This window comes from Protopterus annectens, chromosome 1.part0 (genome assembly GCF_019279795.1).
Source record: "Protopterus annectens isolate FY-2018-M chromosome 1.part0, PAN1.0, whole genome shotgun sequence".
NCBI classification, from domain to species: domain Eukaryota; kingdom Metazoa; phylum Chordata; order Ceratodontiformes; family Protopteridae; genus Protopterus; species Protopterus annectens.
Window position 1 is genome coordinate 1,792,909,333 of NC_056725.1, and position 14,621 is coordinate 1,792,923,953.

The following is a 14,621-nucleotide window of genomic DNA, read 5'->3' on the forward strand; positions in this document are numbered from 1 at the left end:
CTTTATTTATGAGATCTATTATGATCCTCTCCATGGCTTTGCAGATGAGGCTTGTCAAGCTAATGGAAAGGTAATTTCCAGGGTCGGTGGAGGCACCACCCTTGTGAAGTGGGACCACAGTCGCCGTGCGCCACTCCTTGGGTACGTATCCTGAGGTGAGGCTAAGATTAAACAGCTGTCCTAACTGCGGGTTTAATTCCTCATTGAGTTCATGGAGCACACAGCCGGGGACACCATCCGGTCCCATAGATGCTGTGTTTTTTGCTTTGGAGAGAGCAGTTCTCACCTGGGCGTTGGAGATGTTTGGGGGGCTACAATCCTCTGGTATAGATATCTCTCCTTTTGGGGGGGAGGGAGGGGAGAAGTTTGCACTGAACCTGTCAGCCAGTATGTTGGCAATGTGTGTAGGTTCAGTAATCTTCACATCATTTTGAACTAATTCTGAGCATATCTGGGAGTTTCCTCCTAGGTTTCTAACATAGCTAAAGAAGGCCTTATGATTGTCTTTTGAGTCCTTGGCGATTTTTCTCTCAAAATTTGCCTTGGATGATTTTATGAGAGCTCTTAGTTTTTTACTTATAATGATCAAGGGTGTCTTACCTTTCAAGGATTTTGCTCTATCTTGTAGTAGCTTCCTCCTTTTGTTGTAGAGCTTGTTTATGGCTGGGGTCCACCAGACTGGACGCTTGCCTTTGGTACAAAGAGTCTTAGTTTTGTTTGGGATTGCCTGATCCATGCAGTCCTGTTGGTGCTGGTAGAAGGCATTTGTAAGTGATTCAGCGGTTTGAGTAATGTTTACCACTGGCTCAGGGGCCTTAAAGGAGACCACACTAGTTTTTAGAAGTGTGAAGTCGGCTTTTGAGAAGTTTTTCACTGTGGTCTTTTTTGTTTCAGGTGGGGGCGGGATGAGGACCTCCAGCGAGATTAGTTTATGATCTGATCTCACCAATGAGGGGTATACTTCCGGTGTTGAACATTGTGATCCCATGTCCGTGATGATGAGATCAAGTATGTTTTCTCCTCTTGTGGGGATGGTGACTAGTTGTTCCATGGCATTTGAGTTTATGAACTCCAGGAACCTTTGGGCTAGAGTGTTTGGGCTTGAGTAGTGTTCCCAGTCTATATTAGGGTAGTTGAAGTCACCTAGTATGATGGTGTTTGGAGATACATTTATCCCCTCCAATGTTTTCAGGAAGGCCATGTGAGGTTCCTGAGTTTGAGAGGGTGGCCTGTAACATGCTACAAATTGCAGAGCAGTCTTGCCTATGGTTAATTGCACCTGGATGGTCTCCGATGCATCGTGCGTTGCCACCAACCTTGAGGTGTGGGTGTCCTTTATGAATATGGACACCCCTCCTTTCTTGGTGTTGTCCGGATTTTGGGGCGGAACGCATGATATGAGGTGAAACCTGCTAGTGCTGGGGTGCTCTCAGGAGCCTTGAACCAGGTTTCTGTCACAGCACAGACATCGATGTTCTCCATACTGAGAAGGGCCTCGAGTGCGTGCATCTTGAGATTGAGACTTCTGGCATTGAGCAGCATTACCCTTAGTTTTTACTTTTTGTGTTCTAGGGTGGTAGGTTTAGAATTTGAGCCTTGCCTAAAAAAGGCACTATGGGGGTGGCAAGAGCCTTTGCCAATATCCGGAAGCCTAGGGGTGACAGGTGCAAGCCGTCCCTTGAAGCAGCGTGGCTTGTCCAGCATGTCATCCCAGGCAGACAGACATTGGATCCCCTTTGAATGACACCAATATTTAAGCCAATTATTAAAGCTGATCATCTTATCACTGTATTGTGGCATCATTCTAGGTGAAGGTAGGATACTGCTCAAGGTCAGGGTCATACCTGCCTGGGCTACATAATCAGAGAGCTCCTCAATGTCTCTTTTCATGTAGTCCAAGGAGGTACGTCTCAGGTCGTTGACACCAGCGTGGGCAATGACTGTGTCGTACTTGTACCTGCTTTTGAGAGACCTGAGTGCTTGTGTTATGTGGTGGATTCTAGCGCCCGACAGGCAGCTTACTGTGACCTTCTCCTTACTCAGTCTGGTGAGCGGGACGTCAGTGTGTCTGACTATGGAGTCACCTATGACAAGTATGTTTGGTGTTGTATTTGGCCTTAAGGGCAGTGACTGCTTTGCACACTGATTTTGTTGTTTATGTGTTGTTTGTGTGGTGTATTGAGTTTGCAGTTGCTTGGGTGTCTGCTTTGGAGGCCTCTGCTGTTTAGGTAAATTTTACTCAGAGCCTCCGAGTATGTCTTAGTGTGTTTATGTGTTTGATTCAGTGGTGTGGTTGAGTTATGTGAGACTGGTATTGTGGTGTGTGTAGTTGCCTTCTCCTCCTGCCTGGTCTTGCCAGTCCTGAGTTGAGAGAGCTCAGCCTCCAGTCTGGCTAAATAGCTGCATCTCTCACAAGTGTTAGTGTTACATGGGAGGAGGAGATGGTTGTCCGTGTACATGAGGCAATTGTAACATTGTCTCAGAATTCCCAGATTCACCAAATGGGCAGGAGAGGACGCCAGCATCTGACCCTTCGACATGCTAGAAAGAATTATGAGTTGGTATGAGATAGAAAAGTAGTGGGCTTAGCAGGGAAGTGGGCACTCCTGGGGGGTTTTGCTAGTGAGAGATTTGTATAATATAGGAGTGCTTGACCTGCAAAGAGAATGCTTATAAGACAAGGGATATGCTTATAAGACAAGTGCTGAGCTTTTTGAGAAGAAAAAGCTATTTGGAACAAGTGCTGCACTATTTAGTGTAGGTGTAAACTGTTTAGGTTCCTAACAGAGCAGTTCTAAGGGAAAAATTGAAGAACAGACTTTCTGGAGCCAGAAAGAGTTTAACCTTGTTTAACTGCCCGATGCTGCTCTAGTGGCAACTCCGCTTCATCAAGGCTAAAGCACGTTAAAGCGTGCTTGATGGCAGGGGCTGGAAAGAAGCAGGAATAGACCCAAAAGGGAAAATGAAACTACAGTTTCAAGTCAGTAACCACCTCTACGGGGGGCAGGGAAGCTGCTCAATGTTAGTCACTGCCACTGATGAACAGAGAGACCCTCCTTCAGCCCAAGCAAAAATGACCTCACAGAAACTTTCAAACAGTTCAGGAACAGCAAGCCTGTAACTGAACTTTTTTAACTCTCAGAAAAGTGGGAAAAAAGCAAGATTTTTTTTTTGTTTTTTACAGAGATAGCAGAGGTTCACAAGTAATATCAAGTTATAACAGTGCAGTAAATGACCCCACACAAGAGTGCTAGGTCAAGGACAGAAAATATGCAAGTTTTAAGAAAAAAACGATTTAAAATTAATTGCAAACAGGAAATTCAGCAAACAGCTTTTGGTTGTGCTCTAAATACAGCTACTAATACAGAAATCAAGTTTAACAAGCCAGAAAATGCTCAAGCTAGGCAGCTATGCAGAATAACTTAGCAAATAAACAGAGAAAAAATACTTAAAATCTCAAAAGTGGCTCCCTTTTCTCTCAGCGTTTTTTCCTCTTGGAGGGTGCTTCACCAACAGCCAACAAGCCTGAAAAGACGCTCAAACCACGAGGCAACTAGGTTTTAAGAGAGGAAGATGAAGGAGTCATGGAAATGACCCCTAGTGGCCAATAAAACTACAGTTTCAAGTCAGTAACCACCTCTACGGGGGGCAGGGAAGCTGCTCAATGTTAGTCACTGCCACTGACGAACAGAGAGACCCTCCTTCAGCCCAAGCAAAAATGGCCTCACAGAAACTTTCAAACAGTTCAGGAACAGCAAGCCTATAACTGAACTTTTTTAACTCTCAGAAAAGTGGGAAAAAGCAAGATTTTTTTTTTTGTTTTTTACAGAGATAGCAGAGGTTCACAAGTAATATCAAGTTATAACAGTGCAGTAAATGACCCCACACAAGAGTGCTAGGTCAAGGACAGAAAATATGCAAGTTTTAAGAAAAAAAACGATTTAAAATTAAGTGCAAACAGGAAATTCAGCAAACAGCTTTTGGTTGTGCTCTAAATACAGCTACTAATACAGAAATCAAGTTTAACAAGCCAGAAAATGCTCAAGCTAGGCAGCTATGCAGAAAAACTTAGCAAATAAACAGAGAAAAAATACTTAAAATCTCAAAAGTGTTTAACATCAGAATCTAGGCACACAAGGTCAGGAGGCTACATTAAAACAGGAAGAAAACACTCAATTAAAATGAGAGACAAAAAATATAAGAACTGGAAAAGAGGTTGAATCACAATTTTGAAAACTGAAATAAACAAGCAGGGCAAACAAATTAAAAACAGAATGAGGAAAATTTTAAATAAGATTTATACAAGGATGTCGCTGTGGTACAGCGGTAGAGTTGTTACCTCACAGCAGGAGGTTCTCCCGTTCAATTCTCGGCTGGGCTTGGGAGTGCCTTCTCTGTGGAGTCTGCATGTTCTCCCTGCGGTTGGGTAGCGTTCAAAAGACATGTGTGCGTAAATGGGCGTGCCTTCGTTGAAGGTTGGGCATCGAGCTGGCACCTCGGCGTTTCGTAAAAATCTACTGCCAATCATTAGCGGACCGGAGTTCCGCTGTGGCGACCCCTTACCGGGAAAAGCCGAAAGACAAACAACAACAACATATGCAAAGATATTGAGTACAATAGGAAAACATTTTAAAGATGCATAAGATTTTGTATAGTAAAGACATACAAATCAAGACATAGTGTGAAGATACTAAAATGTATTCTCAAATGCAATAAATTATAGATATAATTACAAAATCTTATACAAGAAGTTTGGCTCCACAAAGGGGTGATAAACTGTTTTGGTAACATCCAAGTAACTTCAGATACTAAATATAAATTAAATTATCTTGAAAAAGAACTACATAAACTGGGCCCAAACAAAGTAAAGGATGAGCTGGAGTTAGTAATAATGACATGAGAATACTTCAGCATAAGCTTATAGTACCAGAATATCTGTAATTCACTAGGTCATTTAAAAATGGGGATATTCCTCAAAATTGGAGACATGCACTTGTTAACTCTATCTTGAAATGAGAATAGGACAAAACCAGTCTCATACAGACCCATAAGTATACTTTCTTGTTCTGGAAAAATAATGGAGAAAGTTATTTTGGATAAATTGTCAGAAATGGAAAGTCTGGGACCTAAAACCATATATCAGCATGCATACGCTGAAAATAGATCTATAACCACCTGTAACATGATGTTCTATAAGAATGTAATAACAGCTATAAATGAAAAAATATGCAGTGATATAATTTATATAGACTTAATACCAGTATTTGATAGGATCATGCACAAAACACTGATTAATAAATCAGAAACAAAAGTTAAGTACTCCCCATAATGATGCATCTCTTGTTTTATTTTTTTTTTGGGTTTTTTTTGTGTGTTCTTTTTCATCCTTCTTCAACGACTGGGCTTCTGATCTGACCTTAGATTTTACTTTCGCCTCTTCTCACACCTTATAGCCATAGCTCACGCTCCACCACTTACCCACAAGGACAAAATGATTGACTTCAACAATTGGCTAAGCTTGGGATGACATGGTCAACAGACCATGATGCTTTTCCAGAGATGGCCTGCACCTGTCACCCCTGGGATTCCGGATACTAGCTAAGGTTATTGCCGCCCCATAGTGCCTTTTTTAGGCAAGGTTCAAATGTCAAATTCACCACAGTAAAAGGAACAGGCAAGCAAAAACTGAAGGTGATGCTACTCAATGCTAGACGTCTAAATCTCAAAATGCACTCACTCGAGGCACTCCTTAAAATGGAGAACATCGATATCTGTGCAGTGACTGAGACCTGTTTCAAGGCTCCAGAGAGCACCCCTGCACTACCAGGCTCTAACTCATACCACACTTTTCAGCCATGTAACCTGGACCGGAACACCAAAGGCGGAGGTGTGTCCATATAAATTAAGGATATCAACACCTCCAGGCTAGTTGCTCAGCATAATGCAGCTGAGGTTATCCAAGTGCAACTAACTTTGGGCAAAACTGCAATCCAAATTGTAGCTTGCTACAGATCCCCCACCATGCCTCAGGATTCCCACTCCTCTTTTCTTGATGCACTGGAAAATATTAGGGTTCACCAAACACCCTAATAATGGGCGATTTCAACTACCCCACCATTAACTGGGAAAACTACTCATGTACCAACTCCTTCACTCAACGCTTTCTGGAATTCATAAACTCCAATGCCCTGGATCAACTTATCCACACCCCCACCAGGGGCAACAATATCCTAGATCTAGTCATTACCAACATGAGTGACCAGTGTTCCACACCTGAAGTCAACGCCTCATTGGTCTGATCTGACCATAAGCTAATTACTCTAGATATCCACATCCTGCCCCCACCCCCCATTAAGGAAACCACAGTAAAAATATTTCTCCAAAGCCAACTTCATGCTTCTTAAGACAGAACTGGTGAACTTCATGACACCCATGCAGATGGACAATACAGTTGCGACTACTGAATCCTACACAATTGCACTTTATAAGCACTTACACGAGTGCATGGATCATGCTATCCCAAACAGAACCAAAAAAGGTTCTCCAAAAAAGGAAGCCAATCTGGTGGTCCCCTGCCATAAACAAACTGTACAACAGAAAGAAGAAACTGTTGCAAAAGAGAGTAAAATCCCATGAGTGAAGGAGCTCCCTGGTCAGCCTCAGTAAGAAGCTGCGATCCCTGATACAATCCTCCAAAGCTAGTTACGAAAACAAAATCGCCACTGATTCTAAAGACAACCACAATGCATTCTATAGCTATGTTAAGAATCTCAATGGCAACACTCAGATCTGCTCTGAGTTACAGCACAATGGCACTAAATATACAGACCCAACTGATATTGCCAATATCCTGGCAGATAGGTTTAGTGCTAACTTTACCCCCCCTCTCACCCCTAAAGAGCCCATCTCTATACCGCAAGAATGCAAAGTTCCTGTAATCATGGCTGCACAGGTAAAAACCACACTCTCCAAAGCCAAGAACACAGCATCCATGGGACCAGACAACATCCCAGGCTACATTCTACATGAACTACAGAACGAACTGGCACCCCACCTAAGTACCATGTTCAATCAAAGCTTCACCTCAGGCTTTGTGCCTGCTGAATGGCACACACAGACGGTTATCCCACTCCACAAGGGGGAGCCACCATGGACCCCGGGAACTACTGCCCCATTAGCCTGACGAGCCTGGTCTGCAAGGCCATGGAACGTATCATCATGGAACTTATAAACAAAGACATTCGTAGCCTCCAAACTCTGGACCCCTCCCAGTTCAGGTTTGTAAAAGGCAGATCATGTCTCCAAAACCTGACAGACTTCTTTGAAGCAGTCACCAAAGCCATAGACAAGGGTATGGTGGTTCACACAGCCTATCTAGATCTTGCCAAGGCTTTCAACACCATCCCCCACTCTGGAATTATAGATAAACTCACTAAACTAGGTATAAATCCCTATGTCACAAGATGGGTTGCCAACTGGCTCACTGACAGAACCCACACTGTGAAAGTAGCAGACTCTAAATCCGACTTCAGACCAGTGGCAAATTGAGTACCACAGGGTTCAGTCCTGGGTCCACTCCTGTTTGGTATCTACTTCTCTGAAGTACAGGCTAACACAGAAGGTCTTTGGCTAATGAAGTTCGCAGATGACTGCAAACTAGGAGCCATAATCGAAACTCCTAACGATGTGGACATCCTACAAAAGGGCCTCACTGAGACAGATGCCTGGTGTCAAAGCCATGGCCTCAAGCTCAATGCCAAAAAGTGCACTGTCATGCCCCTTTGGTAAAAACTCTGTACCCATGAACTACAACACACAGTATACTTAACACCGAAAGTGTGATAAGAGACCTTGGGACACAGGTGGACAGTAGTCTCTCCTTTGATAATCACATCGCCAAAGTAGTCAGGAAATCCTTCTACGTGGCACACCTCATCACAATAGGTTTCTCATCCAGAAAAAAAAGAGGTCATTGTTCCCCTCTACTCATCACTCATTAGACCCATTATAGAGTACAATGCCCCCTTTGGTATGCACCTCACACATCTACAACAACTGGAAAGGGCTCAGAAATACCTCACAAAGAGGATTACCAGCCTCAAACATGCCCTATGCAGACCGTCTCAAAAAATTCCAGCTTTACTCTGTCGCATATCGCCTACTCAGAGGTGATCTCTGCCTAACATACAAAGCTATGTCAAACCCAGAGCTGTTGCACATGCTCCACTTAAAGAAGTCCCAATCCCTCCCAGCTACAAGCTCTAGAGACCTAAACCTTGTCATCACAATAAACAGAACATGCCGGAGGGATAGATTCCTGTCCCAGAGACTTCACATACTCTGGAATAAGCTACCTATCTATATCAAACAAAGCTCTTCATTAGTACTCCGCAAGAAAAGTCTTGATGATTGGATAGGAAATAGGAAATTCACCCCGAGGATCACTTCTGTGACTCTGCTCGACAGTGGCACAGGAATATAATTTTCTAGGGTGGCAAAAGCCAGAGTACCTTAATGGCTGGGCTTGTATAGGCCCTAGGGCCGATAGCCTAGTACCTACCTATGAACCTATATGAATATCTTCTTCCAGTAGAAGGGGGAAGAACAAAGGATAGTTTGAGGAAGGATGACAACAGAAAAGAGAGCTGTATCATTATAAAGAGTACATTACTTCTGTATCTGATGTTGTCTTTTTCATCCATTCCTCAACTATTGGACCAGAGTCCCCAGCTAGTATCAACCCAGGGTGGTCTCATGGAAGGATATTCTGGAGTACAGCAGAACCAAATACTGACCTGTTCCTAGAAAGGATATCCATCTTGTAATGATCTATGAAGGTATGAGCATTAGACCAAGTAACAGCAGCACAAATGTATATAGAAACTCTGGATAAGAAAGCAGAGGAAGTGGAGACTCTGACCCTGTGGCATGAGCTTGTAGTGGTCTTAGTAAAGACAAAATAAATATATTCAGTGATCCATCATGCTAATGTAACTTTAAAAACAGATTGTCCCAATGTAACTTTTGAAAATGAAATAAACAATTGGTCCAATTTCCTGAAAGTTTTTGTTCTATGGAGATAAAATCTCAGCTGTGTGTACATCCAACAAATGAAGTGTATATTTGAGAATTAATCAGAAGAAGAGGGGGTTGGTGTGAAGAGAAGCCCTGTCTTTAGGAAAATAATATAAGGTGGAGGCAAGATAAAGCCTGAAGTTGCAAAACTCTTCTAGCAAGTGTAATGGCAACTAGGAAAATGTTTTTTCCAAGAAAAAAAATCAGCTTTTTCTGCAGGTTCATCCCTGCATCCTTCATCACCCACTGGATTATCAGTCTCCAAATTGGACAGAGGAGATCAACATAGGGGAAGCTACCTCCACAAAAGACCAGTCATCAGTGGAGTCCCCTTAATGTTCATTTCTGGGACCTTTTCCATTCAGCATTGCAGATAACTGCAAGCTAAGAACACTAATTGAATCCCCAAATGACTCAGCTGTCCTAATGGAAGGCTTGTCCCAAACAAATAACTGGTGCCAGAATCATGTACTAAGCTTAAATGTCAAAACATGCATTATTGTCTCCTTTGAAAAGTCTTCTGAAAATGCAGACACTGAGGAAGGCCTAAAGGACAAAACCGGTTTGTTTTTCTCCATCCTCCATCAATAAATGGATTACTGTCCACTGTTTGCTGGCTCTACCATGTTTTTGTAGTCTTCTGATGTTTCTGAGTCATGCAATAGCCGTACGTGCAGAGGGCTGACTGATTTATCAAATTTGTTAAGTCAGATTTTCTGAGATTTGTGAAAACGGGAGATGCATACAAAAGGGTGGAGAAGAGATGTGTCCTAGCTATGGAATGTCTGGTGGTGTTGGTAACGTATGGCTTGGCTCTGTAAAGTGAGCCAAGTCTGATGTGAACCTAATTGATGGATAGTGCTAAGTGTTTTTCAAACTTTAGGCAGTTATCAATTGTAACCCCAAGATGGTTGGTATGTTTGACAGGCTCAATTTTAGTTTTGCTGGAAGAGTAGATGGTAAAGAGGGGAAGGTAATCTTGTGTTTTGATATTAGAGAAAAGCATTAGCTTTGTTATGTTTGGATTGAGTATTAGCTGATAGTCAGAAAGATAGTTTTTGATGTCTAGGAAGGATTTTTGGTTCTCTCTCGGAGTTCTGGAAGGGATGGGGCAGAACATATGGGGGGAGAGTCGTCAGCATACTGTATGATGGTGGCTAGGTGAGTGCGGAAGCAGTGGGCCTAGGACTGAGCCTTGTGGGACACCAACTGAGATGGGTAGTAGGGGAGACAGATTATTTTGCCACTTGACTGCTTGTTGGCAGTCAGATAAGTAACTGTGAAACCACAATAGGGCTGGTTGAGTGAGGTCTGTTTGTTCTGATTCCCTGCCAAGGAGTGTAGCATATAACTGATTTAGTTTCCCAACCTCCCTCCCTATTGGTATCTTGTTTTTCTACTTGGTGGCTTTGCAGCTGCCCGCCCCTACTGTAATTTTGATCTTGGATACTCCTCCCAGTCTAGTGTCATTGGCTCATTCTACCTAATACAGACAGAACATTTGAGAAGGCCAACCTACTTAGTTTCTTAACCTTGAATTACCTCTATTATCTCTGTTCCTCCTTTCTCCTCTTCCACTTTACTAAAAAAAAACAAAAAAAATCTACCATTGCTAAAATCTCCTTGTGTTCTGACTGAGTGTGCTTCTCAAACAATCTGAAAATATAGAGCTAATAAATATATTTTTTGGCACTTTTTAACTCTTCAAAGTTGAATAAAACAATAATTGAATTCAGTTCAGAATACAGTTTGAATAAATTGCATTTATTTAAACTGTATTTGCTTTAATATTGCTGCAACTCAAGTGTTCGAGCTTGCACTGCATTTGAAAACTGTTTTTAGTGTGTTTTAGCTGCTTTTCTGTAAAAAAAAAAAAAGTTCTAAGCTCGTTTCCTGCCTTTCCTGTAACTAGTCTAGTCCAGATATAGAGTCGCTGTGTCCAGGACAGTTTGTAAGCTTCTAAGTCACCCCCAAGCCTTTCTGTGTTGGAGGGAAGCCTTCGAGCTTATCAGTGGGAGTGGTAAGCACTAGGTAGCCTATCTACCACAATTATAGTTAATTGGCCTTTTGGGCAGTTTTTCCATCTCTTTCAACTTTCTGGTTTAAAATCCCGTATTTGCACTTGTCTCCTGCATTTCCTGTGACTAGTCTAGACCAGATACAGATTTGCTGCATCCAGGACTGTTTGCAAGCTTCTGAGTGGTGCCAAAAACTTTGATCTTCAATTTTTCCCTTAGATCTGCTAGTTCTCTCCTCTCCTGCACTTTTACTAGCTTATTAGTCTAGCACTTTACCAGACTTCTTGTAGCAATTATTGTAGCATGCAAAAGTGCTACAAGCACTAAACATTCTACAAGGAAACAGCTCCAGTACTTATTATTAATGGCCACCCCTCCAGGCATGTCTAAAGGTCAGTTCCCTGTGCTTTCTCCTATTAACCTTATGAACTTCGACATCCTGAGGCAATGTAGCAACTGCCTCATGTACACTGACAGCTCTCTCCTCTTACCTCCCACCACTCAGACTTGCGGGAGATGCACTTATATATCCAAACTGGAAGCCATGCACACTCCAGCCAAGACTGAAATAGCTGGTCAAGAGGAGAAGGTCAACACTTGCACCACACCACATGGAACACATAGCCCTCCAGAACACACACCGGCACTGCCTTCACATAAAAACATAAATCACACACCCACATTTGCAGAGGCTCTCAATAAAAATCTACCCAAACAGCAGAGGCATCCAAGGCAGAAATGTACTCAACCAACACAACACAACAGTAATCGCAAGACACAACTCTCCTAAACAATGTGCCATTCAACCAAAGCCCCTAAGGAAAAACAGCATGCCCAAAACACTAGTGATGTCCCACTCACTAGGTTGAATAAGGAGAAAGTAACAGTCAGATGCCTGTCAGGTGCCAGGATCCGCCACATAATGCACGCACTCAGGTCCATCAACAGGTACAAATATGACTCTGTCATTGTACAAGTGGGTGTGAAGGACCTGGATGTACCTCTCTGGAGTACATGAAAAGAGACATGGAAGAGCACCCGGATTATGTAGCCCAGGCGGGTATGACCCTAGTCCTGAGCAGCATCCTAACATCACCAAGTATGATACCACAGTATAAGCAGAAAATTATTGATTTCAACAATTGGCTAAGTTTCTGGTGTCCTTCCAAGGGGATCCAATACCTGTCTGCCTGGGATGACATGACTGACAGACCTCGATGCTTTGCCAAAGATGGCCTGCATCTGTCACCCCTGGGCTTCTGGATACTGGCCAAGGCTCTTGCCACCTCTATAGTGCCTTTTTTAGGTTGTGTTCCAAAGACCAAATTACCACCATAACAGCTACAAACAAATGCAATCTGAGGGTCATGCTGCTCAATGCTAGAAGTCTAAATCTCAAAATGCACTCGCTCGAAGCACTCCTTAAAATGGAGAACATCAACATTTGTGCTGTAACAGTGACTAGGTTCAAAGCAGCAGAAAGCCCCCTGCACTACCAGGCTATAACTCATTCCACACCTTTCGGCCCAAGAACTTGAACCGAAGCTCCAAAGGCGGAGGTATTTCCATATTCATAACAAATGCAAACACCTCCAGACTGGTAGCCCAACATAACACATCAGAGACACTTCAGGTGCAGCTAACATTGGGTAAGAGAGCAATTCAGATTGTAGCCTGCTATAGGTCCCCAACCATGTCCCAAGATACACACTTCACGTTCCTAAGCACCCTGAAGAATATTAGGGTCCAACCTAACAGTCGCATACTGGGTGACTTCAACTATCCCTCCATTAACTGGGTAAACTACTCATGTACCAATACACTTCCCAACGTTTCCTGGAATTCATTAATTCCAATGCCCTGGACCAGCTCGTTCTTACCCCTATTAGATGGAACAACATCCTTGACCTGGTCATTACTAACATGGGCATCCATTGCTCTTCACCAGTAGTCAACTCCTCCCTGGTTAGATCAGACCACAAACTAATCACCTTGGAAATCCACATCCCCCCACCCCCGCAAAGGTAACAACCATGAAAAACTTCTCCAAAGCTAACTTTGGGCTACTAAAAACAGAGGTGGCTAACTTCACAGCACCCATGCAAATGGAGAATAGTTGCATGACCACCGAATCATACACCAATGCACTGTACGAACACGTACACAAATGGATGGATCTGACCATACCCAATACAACCAAGATGCTCTCCTCTAAAAGAAGAAAGCCAATCTGGTGGTCCCCTGTCATAAACAAACTCTACAACAGAAAGAAGAAAGTGATGCAGAATAAGAAGTCCCAAGACGGGAAAAACTCAGCTTCAACAAAAAGTTGAGATTCCTCATCAAATCCCCTAAAGCTAGCTATGAAAACAGAATTGCAACAGATAGTAAAGACAACCACAAGGCCTTCTATAGTTATGTAAAAAATCTCTACGGCAATACCCAGATTTGCTCTGAGGTACTGCACAATGGTACCTCCTATACTGAGCCAACATATATTGCCAATATACTGGCCGACATTCAGTGCCAACTTTACCCCCCCCCCCCAAAGGACCAATCACAATGCCAGTAGATTGCCAGGCACCCAGTATTACTGCTGCACAGGTTAAAACAGCACTGGCCAAGGCTAACAATACAGCTTCTATGGAACCTGACAATACCCCTAGCTGTGTTCTACATTAACTACAGAGTGAACTGGCACCACACCTGTGTACCCTGTTCAAAAACAGCCTCACCTCAGGCTTTGTCCCTACCAAATGACACACTGCTACAATCATCCCTCTCCACAAAGGAGGAATGACTATAGACACTGGGAACTATTGCCCCATTAGCCTGACAAGTCTGATATGCAAAGCTATGGAACACATCATCATGGATCTAATATACAAGGATATAGGGAATCTCCAAACTCTGGATCCCACACAGTTTGGTTTTGTGAAGGGTAGATCATGCCTGCTCAACCTGGTTGACTTCTTTGAGTCAGTCACCAGAGCTGTGGATAAGGGCAAGGTGGTTCATACAGCCTATCTTGATCTGGCCAAGGCCTTTGATACCATTCCCCACTCAGGAATCATAGAAAAACTCACTAAGCTAGGCATCAACTCCTATATCACTAAGTGGGTTGCAAATTGGCTCACAGATAGAGCCCACAGTGTGAAAGTAGCTGACTCCAAGCCAGACTACCGACCAGTCACGAGTGGAGTCCCACAGGGTTCGGTCCTGGGTCCTCTCCTGTTTGGTATCTACTTCTCTGAAGTCCAGGCCAACACAAAGGGACTCTGGCTGACAAAGTTTGTAGACGATTGCAAGTTGGGAGCTATTATTAACTCCCCAAGTGATGTTGACATCCTGCAGAAACGCCTTACTGAGACCAACAGCTGGTGTCAGAACCATGGCTTTAAGCTCAATGCCAAAAAATGTGTCATCATCCCCTTTGGGAAAAACTCAGTTCCCATGAATTACCGCATCAATGGTAGTCCACTGAACACAGAAGGCATTATAAGAGATCTGGGAACACAGGTTGACAGC

At 43.2% G+C, this 14,621-nt stretch overlaps 1 protein-coding gene across 2 annotated transcripts in view; it reads right to left on the bottom strand.

Annotated features, from left to right (window-relative positions):
• The window catches only part of CCHR1.PART0H6orf118 (chromosome chr1.part0 C6orf118 homolog), a 1,239,312-nt gene that overhangs the window by 626,213 nt on the left and 598,478 nt on the right, over nucleotides 1-14,621 (bottom strand). The window lies entirely within an intron of this gene.